Here is a 27,178-nt window from a genome sequence, read left to right on the forward strand (position 1 = left end):
GAGTGGGTTGCCATTTCCTTCTCCAGGGGATCTTTGTGATCCAGGAATCGAATCCGGGTCTCCTGCATTGCAGGCAGATTCTTTACTGACTGAGCTATTAGGGAATCCCATATATAAAATAGAAGAATACCAAGCCATAAAAAAAAAAAAAAGAATGAAATTTTTCCATTTGCAGCAACATGGATGTACCTAGAGATTATCATACTAAGTGAAGTAATCCAGACAAAGACAAATTTCATATAATATCTCTTATGTGTGGACTCTAAAAATAAATGATACAAATGAGCCTATATACAAAACAGAAATAGACTCACAGACATAGAAAGCAAACTTCTGGTTACCAAAGAATAAGGGGGGATGAGGAATAAATTAGGAGTTTGGGATTAACATATACACACTACTGTATATGGCCTTCCCAGGTGACGCTAGTGGTTAAGAACCCACATGCCAATCCAGGAGACATAAGGGATGCAGGTTTGATCTCTGAGTCAGGAAGGTACCCTGGAGAAGGAAATGGCAACCCACTCTAATATTCTTGCCTGGGGAATCCCCATGGACAGAGGAGCCTGGCAGGCTACAGTTATAGGGTTGCAAAGAAGAGTCAGACACGACTGAAGCTACTTAGCATGCACGCACTACTATACAAAAAATAGATAACCAACAAGGGCCTGCTGTATAGCAAAGGGAACTATACTCAATATTTTGTAATAACCTATAAAGGAAAAGAATCTGAAAAAGAACATATATACATATATATGTACATATATGTATAACTGAATTACTACTGTACACCTGAAACTAGCAAAACATTGTAAATCAACTATACTTCAATTTTTAAAAATTAAAAATTAAAAAACTTGGGAAAAAATGGTTTTCAGTAAAAAAAAAAAAAAAAGGAACATATACAATGTGAAACAAATTAACTAGTGCACTGATTCTGATGCTAAGGCACATAGAATTTCTTACTTTGTTCTCATTGATCAGCGAGTTTGTAGATTTTCAAATATCTCTTCCTTTGAAAAACTTTCTCTTATTTTCTGGTAAAAGATTTCCTTCCCAGTATACTGCATGCATGCTTAGTCATGTCCAACTCTTTATGATCTCGTGGACTGTAGCCTGTCAGGCTCCTCTGTCCATGGGATTTTCGAGGAAAGGATACTGGAGTGTGTTGCCATTTCCTTCTCCATCAGTATACTGAGAGCATGATTTTTATTCTACGATTGCTACTTTTACCATGTTTTCTTTTTCTTATTGGTGTCTACCTCAAATCTATTTAATTCATAGCGAACAATTGTTGAGACCTTTCCACAGGCCAGAAATGACAATTCCTTCTAAGGATGAATTTTTGTTGTCATCTCAACATATCCATTAAAAATGTTCAAAATTACTTGAAGGAATAGATAAAATAATAATGTAAACGTACAATGATAAGACTTCCAAGTGCAAAAAGTTATTTAAGTCAATAGTGGGCCATGCAAAGTGGACTCATTGCATTAACTACTCTGAATTGCCACTCTCCTTTACTGATTTCTGGTTCAGAGTATTCATGGGACAGAATCCTTGTGATACATACATACCTGAATGTGAATGAGATTGGGATGGATCATTGAATTTGGAAAATTCCAAGCACATGATGACATCATTGTATTTGAAGAATTCTGTGTGTAGGCTTCCCTTATAGTTCAGAAGATAAAGAATCTGCCTCCAAGGCAAGAGACCTGGGTTTGATCCCCAGGTCAGGAAGATTCCCTGAAGAAGGGAATGGCAACCCACTCCAGTATCCTTGGCTGGAGAATTCCATGGGCAGAGGAGCCTGGTGGGCTACGGTTCATGGGGTTGCGAAGAGTCAGACATGACAGAGTGACTAACACTTCTAACACTATGTGTAAGCTTCCAAAAGGTATGAGTTTGAGGCGTTATTATCAACTATTATCTGCCAGTGCGTGCTGACAGCGTGTTTGACCTCATACATGAAGTTCAAACGATAGGGTCTCGAATCAGCTTATCTGTTTCTAGAGGTCACACACTCTGCCTTGATAGGAAATCTCTATATTTGAAAATACCATGTCGAATGGCACCTGCTGCCACAGAGAGGAAAACTGTGTTTTTGCTACTAGAAGTACTGCTTGGCTGTGTGCAAGTTACCAATATTAATTCTATTTTATGGAATTTGATGGCTTTTCCAACTGGGTAAACATGTTTAGTTATTCTTGCTTGGAGCTATTGGCTTGAAAAGTGGCAAAGTAGGGAGAAATATAGCCATGCTTTATATTTTTCCCACAACTGAGAAGCTGGCAATAATATAGACAAAAAGAAACACGTGTTTAGTCATTTTTTTAGAAGCATAGTTCGGATTAGTTATCTACCTAACTGAAATTCTGACTGATTATCATCAAGATTAAAGTTGGTCTAAACATTATTTCCTTGCATTTCAAAAATGCTGTTTTTATGTAAAGAAATAGCACTCTTTGCCTGAACTCCCCTGAACTCTAGTAAGCAGTATTTCTACCATCTAAGGAAAAGCTGGAACACTCTAGAATACATGTTGAAGAGGCCAATTCATATAAATAATATCTATTCTCTCATGCAAAACAGAAGCCTCCAGTTTGTTTTGAAGTAACTAGAGGCCCAACAAACTATGCTGATTAGGAAGTTATCTCTACTAAAATGTGTCCCTTTTGAAATAATCCCCTTTTTTATCTGAATCTTATTCATCCAGATTTTCTGTAGCTGGTGACAAGTGTAGCCCACAGCTGGCCACGGCTCTTTCTTCCCTTATCAGTGCTACAGATTGCAGAAAAAAAATAAAATAATAGAACAATGGAGAGACCAGTGTCTAGATTCTTCTAACCTCACTACATGGGCTTTAAACACACATTCAATTTTGCTTAGTTAGCATACTGATTTAGAGTGTTCTACTATGAATAATGTCAGGCAGACTAGAAGTCTCCGTTTTTCCCTTTCCCCACTTTTCCTTTCATGACACTAATGTGCTTCACTCATCTTTATTATCTGTCTGGTTTCTGACAGCTAATAAATATCTTTCGCGTTGGGACTCCTGACTTGATGACTGGATGTAGTTATTTATTTACTTGTTTGAATTAACCTTGCTCTGTTTTGCTTTGGTTTTAATTATCTTGGCAGAAACTTTCTACACCTTACAGGGTAATAAAATTTCTGGCTGGAAACTTAGGCAACTAAACCCAGGGAACCCCACACTCCTCACACACGATGTCACCTTCCAAAGAAAAGGCTGGAGAGTGGTAAAAGCAGAGGCAGGATTCTACATTTTGAAAATAACCTGCAGAGTAGAGAATATATAAAAAAATTTTAGTATAAAACCTAAAATCATTTAATCTTGACATAGCCTGCCTGAGGTTTCCAACTATGTGCAGGAATCACCACCAAAAAATGCTTATCTAATAAATCTAAATAAATGTTTATCTAAGAAAGGAAAAATATTCACCTGATTTGGTAAAATTTCAGTATGGTGCATAATTCATCCCCTTCCATCTTTCTTATCACTGTCAAGTATATGAGGGCAGAAAAGTTAAAAATAGATGAGCATGTTAGTGAATTGTTTAATCTTTTCTAGCTATTTGTCCTTGCAAGAATTATAAATTCAGCTCATAATAGCCTTTGAATCAGGGAAACTGGAGGAAAAAACATGCTAGTTGTTTTCCTTATACAGCAAAAACTCTATGGCTCAGCATGTATGAAGAAACACAAGATTAACATTTAGAGCACTTTGAAAGAGATATGATTTTCTGGATTTTCTTGAGTTATTTGGCCTCTCCTCCCATGGAACTTAGAGGGGATTGCCATCCACAAAGCGGTAGGTGAATCCCAGGCAGTGAGAAGGCTGAATCATGGAAAGGATAGTGCAAGAGAGCCACCTGCTGCTGGAGGGATGTTCAGGGCAGAGCAAACTGTGTGGTATAAAATTAGCATTAAAGCAATATTTTGTCAAGTCATACAAAAATACTGTGGTGGCTGCGTAAAGAAACAATGGGTGATAAAATATGAATCATAAATGAGGTTTTAAACTCTTTGAGCTGCTCTGGCCTCTTAGCATTTTTGAGGAACTTACCCAAAGCCCTGATTACTTTGTCTATGGCTATTTATGAGTAAGAAATAAGCAGGACGATCTTTAAGTTCTATGTGTAGGTTCCAGACTCAATTTTCTTTCCATATGATCATAGAAAATTTCCTGTTGCTACCATTCCAAGAAGAAAATAGAAAAACAAAGAAGGAAAAGTAGACCTAAAACCAAGGGTTTGAAAGTTTGCTAGTGTAATGCATTGGCAGGCTAAACTTGAAATGAGGCTCAGTTTCAGGATTATGGATTTTATCCCTGCCGCCAATGGCTCCCATTCATGGTGCTTTCGATCTCAGATCTCATGTAATTTCTCATGTAATTTTCACAAGTCAATAGTCCTCTTTTCATATTTTAAGGATCTGAATCACAAAATGCTGAACTACCTTATTCAAGGTGATATCATTTCTTGAGGCCAGAGCATGACTGGAACCCAAGATTCCTGACATTTTCTCCAGCTGTGTTTATAACATCACTATGCTCATCAGATTCTCCTCAATTAAATATTCATTAACAATCTCTGTTCTATATGATTGTGGGTGAAGGGAGGTCAAGAAATGAATTCAGATAAAAAATATGCAGCCCTGCCGAGGTGGGGAGCCCCAGGCACCACAGGGTGGTCAGAACCCAGATGTGAGTTACATAAAAATGAATTCAGATTCCAGATTCACTGTTTTACTTCTTGATTTATACTATGAGACTTTCTTCAAGGTACTTACATTTTGTGAACTTGGGTTTCCTAAAATGTAAAATAAAGACATCATACTTATTCTACAGGATTATTTTAAGGATCTTAAAGATTGTAGAAGTACAGTTTAAAGTGTTTTGCTCTTGACTGGCACACATTATTACTGATAAACCTGTGTGTTTGCTCAATAGTGTCTGACTCTTTGCGACCCTATGGACTGTAGCCCATCAGGCTTCTCTGTCCATGGGATTCTCAGGGCAAGAATACTGGAGTGGGTAGCCATTTCCTTCTCCAGGGGATCTTCCCGACCCAGGGATCAGATTGAATCTGTGCCTCGTGTGTCTCTTGCATTGCAAGTGGATGCTTTATCCACTGAGCCATCAGGGAAGCCTAACTATAATGTCAAATAAAACAAAATGGGAATCACAAAAAGGCTTTTGATACTATGGCCATTTGATAAATGAGTGTCTATCCCCTGCTAAGGAACAGAGATGAGAAGGCACAGATCCTTTACTGTCATCTCCCCAGGACCAATTTAGAGCTCAGGTTTCCCCCTGTGATTAGTATTTTCTCGTATAGTCCTCATATTACTTTTATTTTTCTTTTCATTTCTTTTGTTTTGTTTTAATTTTTTTTTTTTTTTGGCCATGCCACACAGCTTCTGGGATCTTATTTCCCTGACCACAGATTGAGTCCACACCCTCCATGGAGTCCTAACCACTGGACCACCAGGCAATTTCCTACTTTTTTTTCTTTATTTTAAGCAAGACTTTTCCTTTTTTTTTTGCTTTTTTTTTTGTGTGTTTTAATTTTATTTTATACTGGAGTACAGTAGATTGACAATGTTGTGTTAGTTTCAAATGTACAGCAAATTGACGCATTTATATATATATACATATATCTATTCTTTCAATTCTTTTCCCATTCAGGTTGTTACAGACTATTGAGTAGAGTTCCCTGTGCCATGGGATTTATCCCCTGGAGTAGGAAATGGCAGCCCCCATATTCTTGCCTGAAAAATCCCATGGACAGAAGAGCCTGGTTGGCTATAGTCCATGGGATCACAAAGAGTCAGACATGACTGAGCAAACGTGCCCTGTGCCACACACTAGATCCTTGTTGATTATGTTATATATAGCACTATGTATCTGTTAATTCCAGATATTCTTCTTCAGTAGTAGGTTTTTATTTATTCCACAAATGAAACATGAACAAAGCAGAAAACATCATGTTTACCTGCAGAAAGTATTCACTCTAATAGTAGCTACACATCCGTTGCATCTCCTTGAACACCAGTGAGGAAAAACCTACCACTAATGCTTTGTGTGTGCTGGAAATGCTAACCTCATCAATATATACTTACGCTTTATATCCAGTGACATTTTTCAAAATATTAGATATAAGTTTAAATTTTATGTCATAGAGATATATGCATAAGATAAAGATTTCTCCATCAATTTCTCTTCAGGAACAAAACTAATATACAGAAAAACACAAGATAAGACATAATAACTTATAGGGAAAACTGTCTCAATGTTCTTTAGGTTGCATCTTATTTTGTAAAATTGTCTGCTAAAGGTTCATGGAAACTTGAACACTATATGTATATAATTATATCTTTATCCCTTAATTAATTTTTCTTGCTTTGATATATGTTTCTATTTATATTTGGATATTTATATTTGGATAAACAGATCACTTTTTAGATTTGTACCTTGTTAAAAATTATTCCTCATTAGCAAAATAAATGCTAAAAACTATTTTTGATTTTCACCTTTTTTTGTAAAAGTGGAAATCCTCTTTGGATTTCTTTCTGTTATGAAAACAGGTACTAATGTAGGTCTTTCATAAAAGCAATGTGGTATACAGCAAACTTTTGAAAAGCAGGGGGCACCTTTGTATGTACAGTAGTCCCTTGACATCCACATGGGATTGGTTCCAGGAACCATGTGGATAACAAAATCTATGAATGCTTGAGTCCCGTATACAAAAAGCATACTATTTGCATGTAACCAATGCACATCATCCTGTATACTGTAAATCATGTGTAGATTACTTATAACACCTAATACAACATAAATGCTATGTAAATAGCTGTAAATGCAATGCAAATGCTATGCAAATAGCCGTCAGTGTGCAGTAAATTTAAGTTGCTTCTTGAAACTTTCTGGAAATTTTTTTTTCTGAATATTTTCAAACAGCTGTTGGTTGAATCCCCAGTGTGGGACCTGCAGAGGGCTGATTGCGTATGTATAAATATATGTATATATGTGCATGTGTGTGTGTGTGTGTATATATATATACACACACATATCATTTTATTCAGGAAGCAGCGGTGGTGGCGGTAGGGGTAGTAACAGACAGTGTCTGCTCACATCAGATGGAAAACAACTCAAAGTGTTTACAAAATAACTTTGTAAAAGTGCAATTCCATTTTTGAAAATAACCACCCCTTAAGAGTGTAGTCTAGGAGTAACCTGAAATCATAGGGTCAACGATCAGTGATAAAGGAGTCCTTCTGTGGTGCAGATATAGTCATCTGGAAGTATATGGTCCTCAGGCCCTTCTTTACTTTAAATCACTGACAGACTATTGAACACATCATGGTTATAAGCCATTTACCTAGCATTTTCCTCCTTCCAGAGTTAATAAGCACATTTTGCTTGGACCAGAGAGCTCTTCCTGCTGAGATAATAATACCATTCCCTTCATTATTAAGCACTTTTTAAACTGTGGAAAATTTCAGAACTAAAAACAGAGACTAAGGTGTCAACCACAATTATTGGATTAATACTTTTTTGAAAAGTTTAGGAAAAATACTAGTTCAATGTGGATTTTATGTCTTGTGCAAAATAAAATGTCCTTATAAAGTGAAGAACATGGCTGAACTAGTCCAAGTGGGGCATCTAATTCTATAGCTTGAATGTCATGGCTCTTTTAACAAGATGGGGGAAAATAAATTGGGTAGAAAAGGTAATAACCACTGTCTTTCCAACCTTACGAGTTTGTGAACATACGACAGAACAAGAAATATATATGAAGAGGTCATTATGATAGCATTCCCTAACCCTTTCTCAAATTCCTTATACGTATAATAAAGTTTTGTAAGTTATTGTAACAAAGTAGATATATATTAATAGATGGAGTCATGAAAAATAAGTCCATAAATCTGTAATTCCCTCAGAAGATGAAGAAGAAAAAGTTTTTTTTAAAAAAATAAGAGACTTGCAGATTAAGAGAAGACAACATGTAATAACTCTGCAAAAAGGAACAAATATAGTGGTCATAATTAACCTATTTTTCTAATTTTTAAAATTAATTTTAATTTGAATAGATAAGGCAATTTACACGATTCAGAAGTAAATACTATGTAGAAGACATATACAGAAAAATCTTCTTAAACACTACCCTTTCTCCCTGTTTCATCAACCACCTAGACGTGGTTCACTATAGACTTTTCAATAACTTTAAGACATTTTTTGCAAATTTTGCATACCATATAACTTATCATTTTAAGCATACAGTTCAAAAAATTTTTACTAAATATACCAAGAAGTGAAACCATGAGCATAATCAGTTTTAGAAAATTTTGTCAAAATTTTAACAAAATTTCTAGAATATTTTAAAAATTATATTGTGTACATATTTTGTTTCCTTTATAATCTTATATATTGACGTTATGGATAAATTTAGAGCATTTTGCTCAAAAGGAGTCCATGGTTTCAACTAATAGTGAAAGTAGCCTATGGCAAGGACAAAAGTTTAAGATTTTATATATATATATACACATATATATATGTATATATGCCTTTTAAAAATTTTATCTTTGGCTGCACTGGGGTCTTTGTTGCTCTGCATGGACTTAATTGTAGTGAGCAGGGGCTACTCTTCACTGAGGTGCGCTGGCTGCTCCGTGAGGGGCTTCTCTTGTTGCAGAGTGCAAGCTCTAGGCCTACAGGTTTCAGCAGTGGCGCGTGGGCTCAATTGCTCCGCGGTACGTAGAATCTTCCTGGACCAGGGATCAAACCTGTGTCCCCTTGTAGTGACAGATTCCTATCCACTGCACCGCCACTGAAGTCCAATATATATGCTTTTAATGATATTTTCTGCCATTTCTGTTGTTGAAAAGTCTCATTTCCCTGGGTGACCAATAACAGCTATATGTAAGAAAACAAAGGGTTTTGGCAGAAAAATAGATATCTTGCATTTTGTTTCCAAGGCTTTGAGATAAGATATAGAGTTGCAGTTTATTCATAGTAATTTTGGAAAGCTAATCAATTTACAATATTAATTTTTAATAATAGCAAATCATTAGAATAATACACAAAGATGCTCACAGGTTAAAATTGGAATGTGATTATAGATAAAGCATTTAACTTGGGTATCTCTTGGGAGTTTCATTCAAACTATTGGATACTAAAGAATAAAAATTAATACCTATTAAATTTTGAAAGGCATAAAGATTCAGAGTGTTCAGTGTTAACATAAATGCTGAAGATTAAGGAAGAAAATTTTAAACTTCTGACTTTATAATTTTACTGATGAATGTTCTTACTTGTAGTTTTAAGAGGAGAATGAATAATGTTCACACCTACACTAGTTTCTTAGGAACATTATCCATAAGGAGGTGATAACAGTGATGATGATGATAATGAGCTAGTGTTTAGAGCCAGTATTTCATAACTTACATTGTTAACCAACATGCTCTATTATCTGCCTAATTTCAATATGGTCTTCAAAATTCAACCCAACAGCATGCAAAAAATATCCAAGCAATAATGAAGAATAGAGTTTGTTATATGGCACACCCATAGATAATTAGAAACAAATACATCATCTGATCATCAGTGTGAAAACTGCTTCATTACTATACATGCTATAGAGAGATGACACTAATTACTTTTTCTCTTACTGCATTCCTCTGTGTATAATTCATTTCATTCTGTCAACCACTTGAATATCTTCAACACAATTAAAAAATAGATTTTCAGGGATTACATGTTAGTAAGACATTGAACTTGAACATAAATATCTTTTCTAAAAGTATTCCATTTTTTATTCTTGTAAATGGATCTTATTTTTGACCAAAGCAATTAAAAAAGAAAGAGCTGGTTTTATGAAAGAAGCCAAGTAAAGTAAAAAATTGTTACAGGTGAGGATGCCATATGTGAACTGATATTCCAGCACTGTGGGGCAGCATTTTAATTGCTCTCTTAATGCATTTGGTTCAGCCTGTGTTTCAGAGGACATATGGTGCATTTCCCTGGAAATGAGAACCATTCTAGGATTTTTATTATTTTTTCAATGAAATTTAGAATTTTAATGTGAGCTTTTCTCAACTTAATCCACTGTACAGCTGACTTTCTATCCCATTGTGACCTGTTAAACCAAAGGAATCCCCATCTAAGACATTGGCTTTTGGAGTCATCAAAGGTTAATGTCATTTTGCTAAGTCACAAAACAAACATTAAATTTCTTCATTCCAAAGATTTATGACTAAATCTGGAGACAAAAATGCCTTCTCCAAGAGTATTGATATATTGCCTTCTTGCCAACGTTTGTCATTTAAAACATTATTTCATCAGCATTGAAAGTCAATTTTTCTAAAGCCCTTAGACTAAGTAAAATCACCAAGTGTTTTCACTTAAATGAATTTCAGGCAGTCATTTTGAGTGCTTTAATTTCATGTTTTGTTTTGGAATTTATGGATCAGTTGGCAATCAACTCATAGGAAACAAAGAAAATTTTCTTTGAAAATGCAAATTTCCTGTGTGCTGTAAAGTCATGATATGTTAGTCCTATTTAAAAATGCATGAAAAAATTCCAGCACATCATTATTATTTCTTACAAGACCTTCCTGGAATCTAATATTCGTTTGCTAATTCTGTGCACAGAGGAATACCTATGGATTTCAAGTCAGGAGACTTTCAAATCACTGTTCATTACAACCTAATTTCATTCTATTCAGCAAGATAATTAATCCACCTGAGCATCAAATCTTTTGTCATCGAATGAGGATGATATAATGCTTACCTGACAGAATCATGCTAGAGATTAAATGGGATAATGCATATGAAAATGTTTTTTGAATGTGAAAATAAATCTGTACAGATGTCAACCACAAATAATCATTTCTTACATTTGATGATATTCAATATCCTCTGAGGTGATTCCCTGGTAGCTCAGACAGTAAAGAATTTAGCTAATGCAGGAGACCTGTGTTTGATCCCTGGGTTGGGAAGATCTCCTGGAGAAGGGAATGGATACCCACTCCGGCATTCTTGCCTGGAGAATCCCATGGACAGAAGAGCCTGACAGGCTACAGTCCATGGGGTTGCAAAGAGTCAGACGTGACGGAGTGATTAAAACTAACATCCTGGGAACCATGTGTCCTAGGAAATCACCTCCAATAATTCAATAGAGACAGCCATTTTCCCCAAATTTATTGACAGATTCAAGGCAATCTGAATTAAAATCTGAGTAGCTTATATTTTATAGAGCTTGATTAACTGATTCTAAAATTTATGTGAAAATTCGAATGACATAACATACCCAAAACGACTTTGAAAAACAACAAAATTTGAGAACATAATCTGATTTCAAGACTTACAGTAATCAAAACTGTGTAGTGTTGGGAGAAGGATAAATTTATGGTCAGTGGAACAGAATATAATGTCTTTAAATATAGCCACACACACAGTCAATTGATTTTTGAGAAAGATGTTAAGGTAAGTCAACAAAGAAAAGAAAAGCATATTAACAAATGATGCTGGATGAATTAGTATGATTTGGAAAGAATGAATGGCATTCCTTACATAATATTATGCACAAAAATTATTTTAAATTGACACAGACCTAAGCATAAAAGCTAAAGCTATAATACTTCCAAAGCAATGTGCTGGGAAAAATAATGAATGAGAAAAAGAATAAAAAAACAAATATATCCAGAAATATAATAATATTCAATAATAAAAAATTAATTGTGCATCATGAACAAACTCAAAAACATTATACTGAGAAAAAGAAGTCAGACACAATAGAGTATAACTACGTGAGCCATTTGTGTGAAAGTTTAGAACAGAAAATTATAGTGGCACAAAGCAGAGCAGTTGTTCCCTGAGGCCAGGAGTAAGTGTTGCCATTGATTTCAAACAGACTTAAAGAAGTTCTCTGCTGTGAAAATAAAAATGGTTTATCTTTAACAATGGCTGCCAAAACTCTTGGAAGTATACATTTTAAATGGGTGCATTTATTATATGTAAATTATATCTTAATAATGCTGATTTAATAAAAGGAAGACTCAATGGACATAAGTTTGAGCAAACTCCAAGAGATGCTGAAAGACAGGGAAGCCTGGTGTGCTGCAGACCATGGGGTCACAAAGACTCGGACACAGCTGAGGGACTGAACAGCAGCAACAGTAAAAGGAAGAAACATATTAGATAATATGTGAGATGTTTCTTCATGGTCTATCTTGAAGTAAAAGAAAGTGGAAAACTCAGTTTTCCATTAAACTTAATAAATATCACTGATTTATTTATTAAGATAAAGAGTTGATTTATTCCTTATCTTTGGAACATCTTCAACTCTTTCAGTTGAAATATATACTTTTTCAGCTGCCTCTACTCACTCATTAAATTCTCACTGTTGGATCATACCATTAGAAATAATTTTATGAAGCTCTGAGTCAGATGAAACTATGCTTTTATATCATAACTTATCAATTGACATTTTTTAACCTCAGTAAACTATATCAACTGAATTTTTATTCCATCAAATATATTTGTAATATTTCTAATTTGCTCTTTCTGAGAACCTCAAAACTCCATATGCCTTTATGATCAAAAATAATAACGGGTGGGTGGAGGGAGGGGGGTTCGGGATGGAGAACACGTGTATACCTGTGGCGGATTCATGTTGATGTATGGCAAAACCAATACAATATTGTAAAGTAATTAACCTCCAATTAAAATAAATAAATTTATATTAAAAAATAAAATAAAATGTATAGCCAACAAATAACTATTATGTGTACTAATACTATTCTATAGTTTATTAAATAGTTTAATCCAAAAACATTAAATTTAAAAGAATATATATACTAGTAATACAGAAGAAAATATGTATATCTTATTTTTATGAGAGGAGATGCTTTTTATACACTTACAATTTCAAAGAAAACAGTACTACAGACCTAATATTGTTCAAACATTGGAAATAACTAAATTCAAGCAATATCCCTCTAGATGTATCAGGATTGGAGATAATATTTGCAAACAGTGTCTGTTTCAAACTCAATATTACATTACAGCTAATAAATGACGGTGGAAAATGTATATATTTATATGTTTTTAATCCCTGGGCATTTTTCAATGCTAATTGGTCTCCTGCTGTTCTCTGAGGTCCTACTGTTTCATACTATGGCAAAATGTGTAAAGACGTAGTGTCCAATAATCGGCAATCGCCTTCATAGTGGAGAAAAAATTCTGAGATTGACTTTTGACGGTTGCTTTTAAGAATGTATTATTTGATGACCATCTTTGAAACCTGTAGCAATATCTAGCCAGTGTTTCTTCAAATAATGCGTGTAGCCTTGTGAAAACAAAGCATGTGGATTTCACGGTCATGTAACACATTTTAACTTAAATAGAATACCGAGATGGGCTAGGTGGATTATGAATGGATTCTGAGAGGTTTTTCCAGCCTCTGAGAATAGTATCATAAAATATTTATGGTTAATAAGTTTCTTTAGAGAAGTGAGGACAATAACAACATATCTGTGAAGACAGAAGACAGATTCTTGAACATGTGAAGCAAATGGTGTTGAATACATCTCTAATATATTTGGTCCTGGGTCATGAAGAGACATTTGACAAATGAAAGTGTGTTCTCAGAGGCTTGGTGGAACTCCACCTGAGGTATCAAAGCTTTTTGCTTTATGTTTTTGTGCCAACTTGGGGATGTTCCCTTTCTGGATGAAATATTAGTGATGTATACGCTATGCTTGCTTATTTGCTCAGTTGTGTCCTAGTCTTTGCCCCCAAGGACTGCAGGCCACCAGGCTCCTCTGTCCATGGGGATTCTCCAGGCAAGAGCACTGGAGTGGGTTGCCGTGTCCTCCTCCAGGGGATCTTCCCAACCCAGGAATCAAACCAGGCCTTCCAGATTGCAGGCCAACTCTTTACTTACTGAGCCACCAGGGAAGCCCAGTGATACATATCAGTTCAGTTCAGTTCATGGAGCCTTGCAAATCAAAGTTGTTTTGTTTTGTTTTGGGGTATAGCTGAGAAGCTTTAAAAAGTTTATAGCAGCAACATGTCTGGAATGTAAAATTAGAGATTTTTAGTGACATAAAATTGACCATGTAGCTGCAAACTCTGATTATGCTCTAACCTGGAAATAATTCAATGAGATGTAACCAATAGCTTTTGCAGCATATTCTGTCTCTGCACAAATATTAAAATATGTGGCTTCACAAATATTAAAATGTGTTGCTTAGAGTCCTACATAGGGCAGAGGCTTCTTAGTAGCAAAGAAGATACTGAGTGGCTGAGATTTTTAAAGTTTTTTTCTTCCCTTTCCTCATCCACTCAGACCAGATGTATTCTACAAATGTATTCTCTTTTTATGTAGGGGTCTAAATTTGAATTGATTGCAACCTTCCTTCCTCCTTCATAATCCCATCTTTCCTCCCCTTCTGCAAGAACTTAATTTGCTGAATTCACAGAAAGAAAACCATCGCGTATCATTCTTTTAAAATAGTGTTATTAGATTTAATTAAGTGATGCCTGGAAAATCCTATGGACAAAGGAGCCTGATGGGCTACAGTCCATAGTGTTACAGAGTCACACACACTGAAAGTGATTTAACACACATATCTTTTTAACCAAGTGATCAGACAAGCCTGTTTATGACTCCATTCAAGATATCTGGCATCCCCAAATCTTAAGTCTCTTTGGGGACCTGTGGGGAGTGGGGCTTACAACATCATGACTACTCTTAGTGTATTTCTTTGTGTTGCTTGCAGAATTTTTTTTCTTTATGTGTTCTGTTTAGTTGTTTATCATTCTTACATCCACTTTTAGGAGTTTAGAATACATTCTACCTTCACTGAAGACCACAGCTGCTATGAAGAAACTTTCTTCTTACTGGTATTCTTTCCAGTTTCTGTTAATTTCTCCTCTTTTTTCCCCTTCTAGCTTAGAGTTGGTAGCTCCCTGCTGTTACTAACCCAAGGGTCCTACATCCCTGCTGGTTTTTCCTAAACCTATATATCAACAGTCCCTTTATTAAACTCACTTCAGTTTCCCCTTGATGATTGTCATTTCTGATGAAACCACAAATAAAAAGGAGCACTTAACCTCTGATCTATTAGATGCAATATACAAAATTTCACAAAATTTTGTAAAAAAAACCAACTTGTTAAGTTCTATGATTACAATCTACAAAGAGCTACATTTAAATAGAACTGGTAGGGTTTTTAGAGAATGACAATGCATTCACTGTGGCACTTGTTCAGAAGTTTCTGAGTTATCAGGAACTGGAAAGGCTACAGAACTAGTGCATTTTTTCTCCAAGATGCTTTTGATGAATTACCTCCCTCAGTTCAGTTCAGTTCAGTCGCTCAGTCATGTCTGACTCTTTGCAACCCCATGAATCACAGCACACCAGGCCTCCCTGTCCATCACCAACTCCCGGAGTTCACTCAGACTCATGTCCATCAAGTCAGTGATGCCATCCAGCCATCTCATCCTCTGTCGTCGCCTTCTCCTCCTGCCTCCTATCCCTCCCAGCATCAGGGTCTTTTCCAATGAGTCAACTCTTTGCATGAGGTGGCCAAAGTACTGGAGTTTCAGCTTTAGCATCATTCCTTCCAAAGAAATCCCAGGGCTGATCTCCTTCAGAATGGACTGATTGGATCTCCTTGCAGTCCAAAGGACTCTCAAGAGTCTTCTCCAGCACCACAGTTCAAAAGCATCAATTCTTCGGCGCTCAGCCTTCTTCACAGTCCAACTCTCACATCCATACATGACCACAGGAAAAACCACAGCCTTAACTAGACGGGCTTTTGTTGGCAAAGTAATGTCTCTGCTTTTGAATATTCTATCTAAGTTGGTCATAACTTTCCTTCCAAGGAGTAAGCGACTCTTAATTTCATGGCTGCAGTGACCATCTGCAGTGGTTTTGGAGCCAAAAAAAGTAAAGTCTGACACTGTTTCCACTGTTTCCCCATCTATTTCCCATGAGTGATGGGACAGGATGCCATGATCTTCGTTTTCTGAATGCTGAGCTTTAAGCCAACTTTTTCACTCTCCACTTTCACTTTCATCAAGAGGCTTTTGAGTTCCTCTTCACTTTCTGCCATAAGGGTGGTGTCATCTGCATATCTGAGGTTATTGATATTTCTCCTGGCAATCTTGATTCCAGCTTGTGTTTCTTCCATTCCAGCATTTCTCATGATGTACTCTGCATATAAGTTAAATAAGCAGGGTGACAATATACAGCCTTGACGTACTCCTTTTCCTATTTGGAACCAGTCTGTTGTTCTATGTCCAGTTCTGACTGTTGCTTCCTGACCTGCATACAGGTTTCTCAAGAGGCAGGTCAGGTGGTCTGGTATTCCCATCTCTTTCAGAATTTTCCACAGTTTATTGTGATCCACACAGTTAAAGGCTTTGGCATAGTCAATAAAGCAGAAATAGATGTTTTTCTGGAACTCTCTTGCTTTTTCCATGATCCGGTGGATGTTGGCAATTTGATCTCTGGTTCCTCTGCCTTTTCTAAAACCAGCTTGAACATCTGGAAGTTCACGGTTCATGCATTGCTCAAGCCTGGCTTGGATAATTTTGAGCATTACTTTACTGTTTGTATCCAATTCTGTAGTGTGAGCTACACAAGGTGGTGTCCAAGGTGCTGAGTGCTTACAAAGACCAGGAGCTAGACTGAACCACATTCCACACATAGTCTAACAATTCCTAATTACCTCCTGAGAAGATGCAAATTTATAAAAGTCATTGCATGTCAGCAAATAAAAAGACATTCCGTGTTTTTGAAATAAAATTGCTAGGCGGTCAGAATTAAAAAAAAAAAAATGGGAGTCTAAAATAGTGGTTACAAAGTCTGAGAAAAAAGAAAAAATCCAAGGACTGGAGTGGGAACTTCTGTCAGGAGAAAAACATGCCCCCTGCCTGATCAATAGAATGGAAAAGACTAGAGATCTCTTCAAGAAAATTAGAGCTACCAAGGGAACATTTTATGGAAAGATGGGCTCAATAAATGACAAAAATTGTATGGACCTAATAGAAGCAGAAGATATTAAGAAGAGGTGGCAAGAATACACAGAAGAACTATACAAAAAAGATCTTTATGACCCAGATAATCATGATGGTGTGATCACTCACTTAGAGCCAGGCATCCTGGAATGTGAAGTCAAGTGGCCTTAGGAAGCATCACTATGAACAAGCTAGTGGAGGTGATGGAATTCCAGTTGAGCTATTTCAAATCCTAAAAGCTGATGCTATGAAAGTGCTGCACTCAATATGCCAGCAAATTTGGAAAACTCAGCAGGGGCCAGGGGACTGGGGAAGGTCAGTTTTCATTCCAATCCAAAGAAAGGCAATGCCAAAGAATGCTCAAACTACCACACAATTACACTCATATCACACGCTAGTAAAGTAATGCTCAAAATTATCTAAGCAAGGCTTCAACAATACCTGAACCGTGAACTTCCAGATGTTCAAGCTGGTTTCAGAAAAAGGCAGAGGAGCTAGAGATCAAATTGCCAACATCCATTGGTTCATCAAAAAAGCAGGAGAGTTCCAGAAAAACATCTATTTCTGCTTTATTGACTATGCCAAAGCCTTTGACTGTGGATCACAATAAACTGTGGAAAATTCTTCAAGAGATGGAAGTACCAGATCACCTGAGCTACCTCCTGAGTAATCTGCATGCAGGTCAGGAAGCAACAGTTAGAACTGGACATGGAACAACAGACTCCTTTTCTAAATAGGAAAAGGAGTATGTGAAGGCTGTATATTGTCACCCTGCTGACCTAACTTACATGCAGAGTACAATACGAGAAACACTGGGCTGGATGAAGCACAAGCTGGAATCAAGATTGCTGGGAGAAATATCAATAACCTCAGATATGCAGATGACACCACCTTATGGCAAAAAGTGAAGAACTAAAGAGCCTCTTGATGAAAGTGAAAGAGAAGAGCGAAAAAGTTGACTTAAAGCTCAACATTCAGAAAACAAAGATCATGGCATCCAGTCCCATAACTTCATGGGAAATAGATGGGAAACAGTGGCAGACTTTATTTTCTTGGGCTCCAAAATCACTGTGGCTGGTGACTGCAGCCATGAAATTAAACAATGCTTACTCCTGTAAGGAAAGTTATGACCAATCTAGACATCATATTAAAAAGCAGAGACGTGACTTTGCCAACAAAGGTCCGTCTAGTCAAGGCTATGGTTTTTCCAGTAGTCATGTATTGATGTGAGAGTTGGACTATAAAGAAAGCTGAGCCCAAAAGAATTGATGCTTTTGAACTGTGGTGTTGGAGAAGACTCTTGAGAGTCCCTTGGACTGCAAGAAGATCCAACCAGTCCATCCTAAAGGAAATCAGGCCTGAATATTCATTAGAAGGACTGATGTTGAAGCTGAAACTCCAATACTTTGGCCACCTGATGTGAAGAGCTGACTCATTTGAAAAGATCCTGATGCTGGGAAAGATTGAAGGCGGGAGGAGAAGGGGACAACAGAGGATAAGATGGTTGGATGGCATCACGGACTCAATGGACAAGAGTTTGAGTAAACTCCAGGAGTTGGTGATGGACAGGGAGGCCTGGCATGCTGCAGTCCATGGTGTGGGGCAGAGTCAGGCGTGACTAAGTGACTGAACTGAACTGAACACCTGATCAATGGCGGGCATGAGCCCTATTTTACATACAGCAGAACCATTCAAGCTCCAGGGAGGGAGGAGACAGAGAATATAAAAAAGGAAAGCCAAGCCAAGTTGAGGCCATTCCTTGAAGGTCTGCTGGCCCTTCCCTTTCTGGAGTATACTATCTGTTGTCTGCTTAATAAAATCTTGAGAAGCAGGTGAGCTGTAACATTGGTCCATTGTTGCAAATCTTTGCTGTGACGAGACCAAACAGAGTGAAAGGAACACAGGCATCTGGCAAAATGATATGTGTCTGTCCTACCATGAAAAATCTGAAAATATAGCTAGCACATTTCATGTAGTAGGGCATCATTATAGATCTGGTAAATGTTTACAGTGCTTAGCAATGAAAGAACTATGTTGTGAGGTCTGACAATATACGTCAGCCTGTCAGTCAGTCAGTCAGTTCAGTCTGTAACAAGTATTAAAAGTTGTGCCTTATAACACATGTCACCATCATAAAATTTCTGTTCTTTTAATAGCCATATCTATGATCAGTCCACTTCCAATCAGTGACCAAAATCAGAGTAATAACTTATTTGAAGCATGTTTTTCTAGAACAGTCCTACATCTGTATATATTTACTAAGAAACTATCCCCCAAAGTATATTATTAATAATAATAATATTTTAATTTTATTCTTTCAGTTTGATCTTGCAGAGTTTTAACCCATTATCTCAGAAAAATCTCCAGAATTTGTAAAATGAATCAAATGTACTTAAGGAAACTTCTTTCCAAAGGACAACAAATGCTATCAAATCAATATAATAAAGTTGTTTCTTCATAAATTTAGACAATGTATCTGTTGATGGAAATTCTGCATATCCATTCAACTTCCCTTAATTGCTATCTAATCTGTCCCTTGGACTGCAAGGAGATACAACCAGTCCATCCTAAAAGAGATCAGTCCTGGGTGTTCTTTGGAAGGAATGATGCTAAAGCTGAAACTCCAATACTTTGGCCACCTCATGCGAAGAGTTGACTCATTGGAAAAGACCCTGATCCTGGGAGGGACTGGGGGCAAGAGGAGAAGGGGAGGACAGAGGATGAGATGGCTGGATGGCATCACTGACTCTATGGACATGAGTTTGGGTAAACTCTGGGAGTTGGTGATGGACCGGGAGGCCTGGTGTGCTGCAAGTCATGGAGTCGCAAAGAGTCAGACACAACTGAGCGACTGAACTGAACTGAACTGAATCTGTTCTTCTATATTAAAAATTAAATCAAATAATAATAACAATAATAAGACTATAGTCATTTCTGTGATATTCTTTTGATACTGAGTCTTAAAAAACAAAGACAGCTATTACAAAGATGTGAATTTTTTGCTTGTGCCTTTCAGTTCTTTTTATGCTGTATCTGAATAGATATTCTGCATAAGAAATATCCTAACTGATCTTTAGGAAATTGACATTTCAATAGCTGTATAATATTTATTTTTAACTACTTTATTGTTTTCAGATCAATATAGAATTGGCCATTTTTGTTCATGGTCATTATGTGAAATGATCCCTATTCATCTTGCCGCTATCTACATAATAAAGAAAAATATTATGCTATCTGCTTTGAGAAATTTTTTTCAAATGTCTTTTATATTTCCTTTATGGTTGGGTATAAATTGCAGTTGAGAACAAAGAAAACATTTACTTGGCATTCAGGAAAGATGAGAAATAATTCCAGACATGAGCATCTTCTTGTCAATATTCTGTCACTGCACTCTGGCTTGTTCTCTATCCTGTAACTGTTATTCCTATTTTTATCAGCATGCGTTTAATCAGGAATGTGCCTACCTTGTCAAATATAGTTCTTTCTTTCTCTCTGAATCACAAGGTTATCATTTAGTGGGATAATATGCAATATACAATTATTTAGGATGTTCATGGTAAGCCAGATATTAAGCAATTTGATAAATGTTATTTACAAAAGAAATGAAAGATATTTTGGAACTGAACAGAGACTGGGTTGGGCTCTGCCTCTTTCTCATCCATTCCAAAGAACCAAAGGGACAGAGCCACCTCTGGGCTGCAGGAACTTTAGAGTTTACAACAATCACATTCAGACAGGGAAGAAACTAGGACTCATAGTTAGACAATTTGGGACATTTCCTTTAATATAAAATATAAGCTAGATGAAACATTCTGACTAGTTTAATCTAGTTAACTTTTTCATGCCAGTTAAGAAATCTACATAAAGGAGACATTTACTTTTAATAATTCCTAAACTACTTGTTCAGAGAGATAGTCTTTGGTTTATTCCCAGCTTGGATTGGTAAAAAGAGATTCCAGAGATAAGCAGGCTGTGTTGTCTAAAGGGAGAATTTTAAACAAATTTTAATTTAAATGGAGTATAGAAGCAGTCTTAGGAATGGTAGGTGTGTAAAATGCCATTATTGGTATTGTTGTTTAGTCGCTAAGTCACCTCTGACTTTTTTGAAACCCCATGAACTGTATAGACTGTCAGCCTTCTCTGTCTGCAGGATTTTGCAGGCAAGAATACTGGACTGGGTTGCCATTTCCTTTCCAGGGAGTCTTCCTGACCCATGAATCGAACCCGCATCTCTTGCATTGCAGGCGGATTTTTACCACTGAGCCACTTGGGAAGCCCAAAATGCTAGTTAGTGGGAAATATATATTATAATCTAAAATGAGACTTATATGTGAAAAGGGACAATGAAATATAGATATATCATTTTATTTTCTGACACATTGGTCTATTATATTGGTGGTCTTACAAAAATGTTTCCATGTAAAAATAATCTAAATAAAATTATAGTTTAATTAAAGTATATACATGTGCATCACCACCCTTATGGCAGAAAGTGAAGAGGAACTAAAAAGCCTCTTGATGAAAGTGAAAGAGGAGAGTGAAAAAGTTGGCTTAAAGCTCAACATTCAGAAAACTAAGATCATGGCATCTGGTCCATCACTTCATGGGAAATAGATGGGGAAACAGAGGAAACAGTGTCAGACTTTATTTTGGGGGGCTCCAAAATCACTTCAGATAGTGACTGCAGCCATGAAATTAAAAGACAAGCTTACTCCTTGGAAGAAAAGTTATGACCAACCTAGATAACAGTGAAAAGCAGAGACGTTACTTTGCCAGCAAAGGTCCGTCTAGTCAAGGCTATGGTTTTTCCAGTAATCATGGATGTGAGAGTTGGACTGTGAAGAAGGCTGAGCACCGAAGAATTGATGCTTTTGAACTGTGGTGTTGGAGAAGACTCTTGGGAGTCCCTTGGACTGCAAGGAGATCCAACCAGTCCATTCTAAAGAAGATCAGCCCTGGGATTTCTTTGGAAGGAATGATGCTAAAGCTGAAACTCCAGTACTTTGGCCACCTCCTGGGAAGAGTTGACTCATTGGAAAAGACTCTGATGCTGGGAGGGATTGGGGGCAGGAGGAGAAGGGGACGACAGAGGATGAGATGGCTGGATGGCATAACCAACTCAATGGACATGAGTCTGGGTGGACTCCGGGAGTTGGTGATGGACAGGGAGGCCTGGTGTGCTGCGATTCATGGGGTCGCAAAGAGTCAGACACGACTGAGTGACTGAACTGAACTGAACTGATGAACATCAAAGCAAAAAATTTCATATTTATTATTTGAACATTCCATAGTAAGCATGAATTTTTTGCTTCTGGGTTATGTACATTAATCATATTCTTAACCATATCCATTTAAACACACTTTTGAATGTAGTTTTAAAAAGCATGATTTTGATTATTTTCAAAGTTGTTATTCTATGTTTAATAAATTAGACATTATTAAAATTTTTAGCTTTTCTATATATACCATATTTTTAATTGAGTAAATACTTTCCCTACAGATGCTGAGGTTCTTGATAAGTTCAAAAAAATTCTTCAAAATGGAGGATATTCTAAATTATCTTTTGTACACTGAAGTATGCAAATATTTCAGCAGAGATAGTTTTGAAGGTATCACTTGGGGTACCTACTTATGAAAAGACTTTTTTAACCAAAGCTTGTTAAATAAGTTGCTTCTACTAATGATGGCCTGCAATGGTTAGCCCTAATTAGAGGCTGCAAAAATTACAGACCATTCAAGTGAATTTAGTCCACTCAAGTAAAAATTATAAATTTATTTAAATAAAAATATGAGCTTAATTGAAAGATTACTTCTAAGCTCAATATATTCCCCAGGTACAATTAACAAAATATAGTATTAAATTTTGTACACATCTTGATCACTCACCACTCATTACTTTTTGTTTCTAACTTTCATTTGAAGTTCAAAACCTTTCTCTTTGCAGTTTTTGTTTCCTCAAAATTGTGAAGGCAATCTTTAAAAAGTTGTAGAATAACAATATCCAACACCATTAAAATAAATGAAAGCAAAATTTAACAAATGATTAGAATGTGGAGAAAACGGAACACTTCTCCAAAATACAGTTAGTGGAAATGTAAATTAATTAGTGGAAATGTAAATTGGTGTAGCCGCTGTGAAAAACAGTATGGAAGTTCATCAAAAAACTAAAAATAGAACTACCATTTGCTCCAGCAATTCCACTCCTGGAGAGATATACCAGAAGAAGATGTAAACATTAATTCAGAAAGCTACATGCACCCCAATGTTCATAGCAGTATTTCTTACAATAGCCAATATATGAATGTAACCTATGTGTTCATCGGTAGATTAATGGATAAAGAAGATATGGTGTGTATATACAATGTAACATTACTCAGCCGTAAAATGTGGGTGCTCAGTAAAATGAGAAAGAGAAATACTCTATGTTATCATTTATTTGTGGAGCCTAAAAAATAAAAGGAATGAATGTAACAAAACGGAAACAGACTCACAGATACAGAAAACAAACTAGTGGCTGCCAGTGACAAGAACCAAGAGGTTCACACCTCCCAGAATATTGGAAATAAAAGCAAAAATAAACAAATGGGACCTAATTAACCTTAAAAGCTTCTGCACATCAAAGGAAACTACTAGCAAGGTGAAAAGACAGCCTTCAGAATGGGAGAAAATAATAGCAAATGAAGCAACCGACAAACAACTAATCTCAAAAATATACAAGCAACTCCTACAGCTCAACTCCAGAAAAATAAACGACCCAATCAAAAAATGGGCCAAAGAACTAAATAGACATTTCTCCAAAGAAGACATACAGATGGCTAACAAACACATGAAAAGATGCTCAACATCACTCATTATCAGAGAAATGCAAATCAAAACCACTATGAGGTACCATTTCACAACAGTCAGAATGGCTGCGATCCAAAAGTCTACAAATAATAAATGCTGGAGAGGGTGTGGAGAAAAGGGAACCCTCTTACACTGTTGGTGGGAATGCAAACTAGTACAGCCACTATGGAGAACAGTGTGGAGATTCCTTAAAAAACTGGAAATAGAACTGCCTTATGATCCAGCAACCCCACTGCTGGGCATACACACTGAGGAAACCAGAAGGGAAAGAGACACGTGTACCCCAATGTTCATCGCAGCACTGTTTATAATAGCCAGGACATGGAAGCAAGCTAGATGTCCATCAGCAGATGAATGGATAAGAAAAAAGTGGTACATATACACAATGGAGTATTACTCAGCCATTAAAAAGAATACATTTGAATCAGTTCTAATGAGGTGGATGAAACTGGAGCCTATTATACACAGTGAAGTAAGCCAGAAGGAAAAACAGAAATACAGTATACTAACGCATATATATGGAATTTAGAAAGATGGTAACAATAACCTGGTGTACGAGACAGCAAAAGAGACACTGATGTATAGAACAGTCTTATGGACTCTGTGGGAGAGGGAGAGGGTGGGAAGATTTGGGAGAATGGCAATGAAACATGTAAAATATCATGTAGGAAACGAGTTGCCAGTCCAGGTTCGATGCACGATGCTGGATGCTTGGGGCTGGTGCACTGGGACGGCCCAGAGGGATGGTATGGGGAGGGAGGAGGGAGGAGGGTTCGGGATGGGGAACACATGTATACCTGTGGCAGATTCATTTTGATATTTGGCAAAACTAATACAATTATGTAAAGTTTAAAAATAAAATAAAATTAGAAAAAAAAAAAAAAAGAACCAAGAGGTTCAGAACGGCTCAGAAGGGCGAGATAATGCTAGGGGGTTAAGAGATACAAACTACTATGTATAAAATGAATAAACTACAATGATAAATTGTACAACACAGGAGCATATAGACATTATTTTGTAGTATCTTTAAATGGAGTATAATCTATAAAAATATTGAATCCATAAAAATAGCAAATACATTGAACACCCAAACTAAATATAATATTGTAAATAAACTATACTTCAATAAAAAAATTTAAAAAGATAACACCTTTATGGTCTTCCTGGGTGTCACAGTGGTTAAGAAACTGCCTGGAAATGCAGGAAATGCAAGAGATGTAGATTCAATACAACCCCTGGGTCAGGAAGATCCCCTGGAGAAGGAAACAGCAACCCACTCCAGTATTCTTGCCTGGACAATCCCATGGACTAAGCCTGGCAGGCTACAATCCATGAGGTCACAAAGAGTTGGACATGACTAATTGACTGAGCACACACACACCTTTATAACAGTTTCAAAGCAAGGGGGTAATTCTTATGTTGATCTACAAAGTAATTTTTCAAAGCCTCAAACTTTTCTATATCCTAATTAATAGTGGGCAGCAAAGAATGCACGTACTGTTTTACTTGATACATTTCTCACATTCAGTATCCATTGCATTACAAAATATTGCAATTCGTTTATCTGTGTGTGTGTATAATAGTTGCTAACTACTCTGTCAAGCTACAGAGTGTTTAGCAAGTATTTTATTTTCAAATATGCTATTTGGATACATTATTTATTTCTGTATGAATATGACCATTTCCAGCTACATTTTAATTCCATACTTTCTCAATTTAGTGAGAATACTATTTTTACCATGACTATGTTCTAAATTTAGAAAAGAACAAAATTTATATTCCTATGATCACTCCAAAAATTTTTTCCAGTGATGCATTTCTAAACTTCACCTGTACTACTGTCCACAGTAGCAAAAAATCTTTCACATTCAAAAAAATAAGCTTCCAAAGGATTTCTTTTGATTTCAAAATTTTTTTGAAAATGTTGAAAGTGAAAGTGAAGTTGCTCAGTCATGTCAGACTCTTTGCAACCCCATGGACTGTAGCCTACCAGGCTTCTCCATCCATGGGATTTTTCAGGCAAGAGTACTGGATTGGGTTGCCGTTTCCTTCTCCAGGGGATCTTCCCGACCCAGGGATTGAAGCCGGGTATCCCGCATTGCGGGAAGATGATTTACCCTCTGAGCCACCAGGGAAGCCCCAAAATACTGAACTTTTCTTAAAATCGGTTCTTATTAGAATTAAACTTATTTTCAAAATAAGCATATGATGACGATGACACTAACATAAAACTTGGATTATTTAACTTTGAAAAATTCAACTACTGCTAGCAGAATTACCACACTAAATAACTTCATGATATATATTTAGACCAAAAAAAAAACTTAGAATAAAAACTGAGTCATGATAAATTAGAAAGCAATCACTTGGTATAAATAAAACATCAAGCTTTACAAAATGATGTGTAAGCATACTTTCTCAAGTGGCAAGAAGTAAACTGCCATCTTTTGGTAAAATCTTTTCAAGTAACCTCAAACTTTTGAAGACTACGATGTGACACAATCTTTTCTTCTAGTGTTTAGTGATCCAGGACATCATGATGGCCTCTTTGGTGAGTGTCGTTTGTCCATATTCTCTGCAAGTTATACATCAATTCATATTCTTGAGGAACAGAAATTCAGTATTTATTTTTTCATTCATATTTTTTAGCTTGAGGAAGCAAAACTGGTTTATTACAGGATAAAAAGCAATACCAAAAAATTGAATGAATTATTTTAGGTTGACACATCATGCTTGCAAAACCTCAGTAAGTCATTTGGCCTATCCCATGTTCTAGGCAGGGTTGCTCATCCTGCCCCTTGCATACATACATCTAACCTGTAAGTTCCCACCACGTTTTACTTTGGCAGAAGAATGGCATCCTGGAGACCAGGACTCTTACAGATTGCTGCCCTAGGGATAGCAAAGCTGTCTGTTACAGCCAGTGGCCCCCGGGCACAAACTAGATTATCTCTTCACCAGTAAAGGAGACTAGAAGGTAGTTATCCCACCCCAATCCTGTCTATGGATATTTTATTTTATCTGTGCATCCCTTGCATTTTGTTTTTTAAAGTAAAATGCTAATTTAGATCTGTCTAGACAGGTCAACAAAAAGAGAAAGGTTAGCCTTTATGCCAATCTTAGTTCCCTGACCAGGAACTGAACCCATGTCCACTGTAGTAGAAGCGCAGAGCCATAACCAAACCAACAGGGAATTCCCTTAATGCAACTATTAACAACAGAATATTCACATTTAACATTGAGGGACAAATGTTGAATTAGATGAGTTGTTGGAAC

Source organism: Bos javanicus, chromosome 23 (assembly GCF_032452875.1).
Source record: "Bos javanicus breed banteng chromosome 23, ARS-OSU_banteng_1.0, whole genome shotgun sequence".
NCBI classification, from domain to species: domain Eukaryota; kingdom Metazoa; phylum Chordata; class Mammalia; order Artiodactyla; family Bovidae; genus Bos; species Bos javanicus.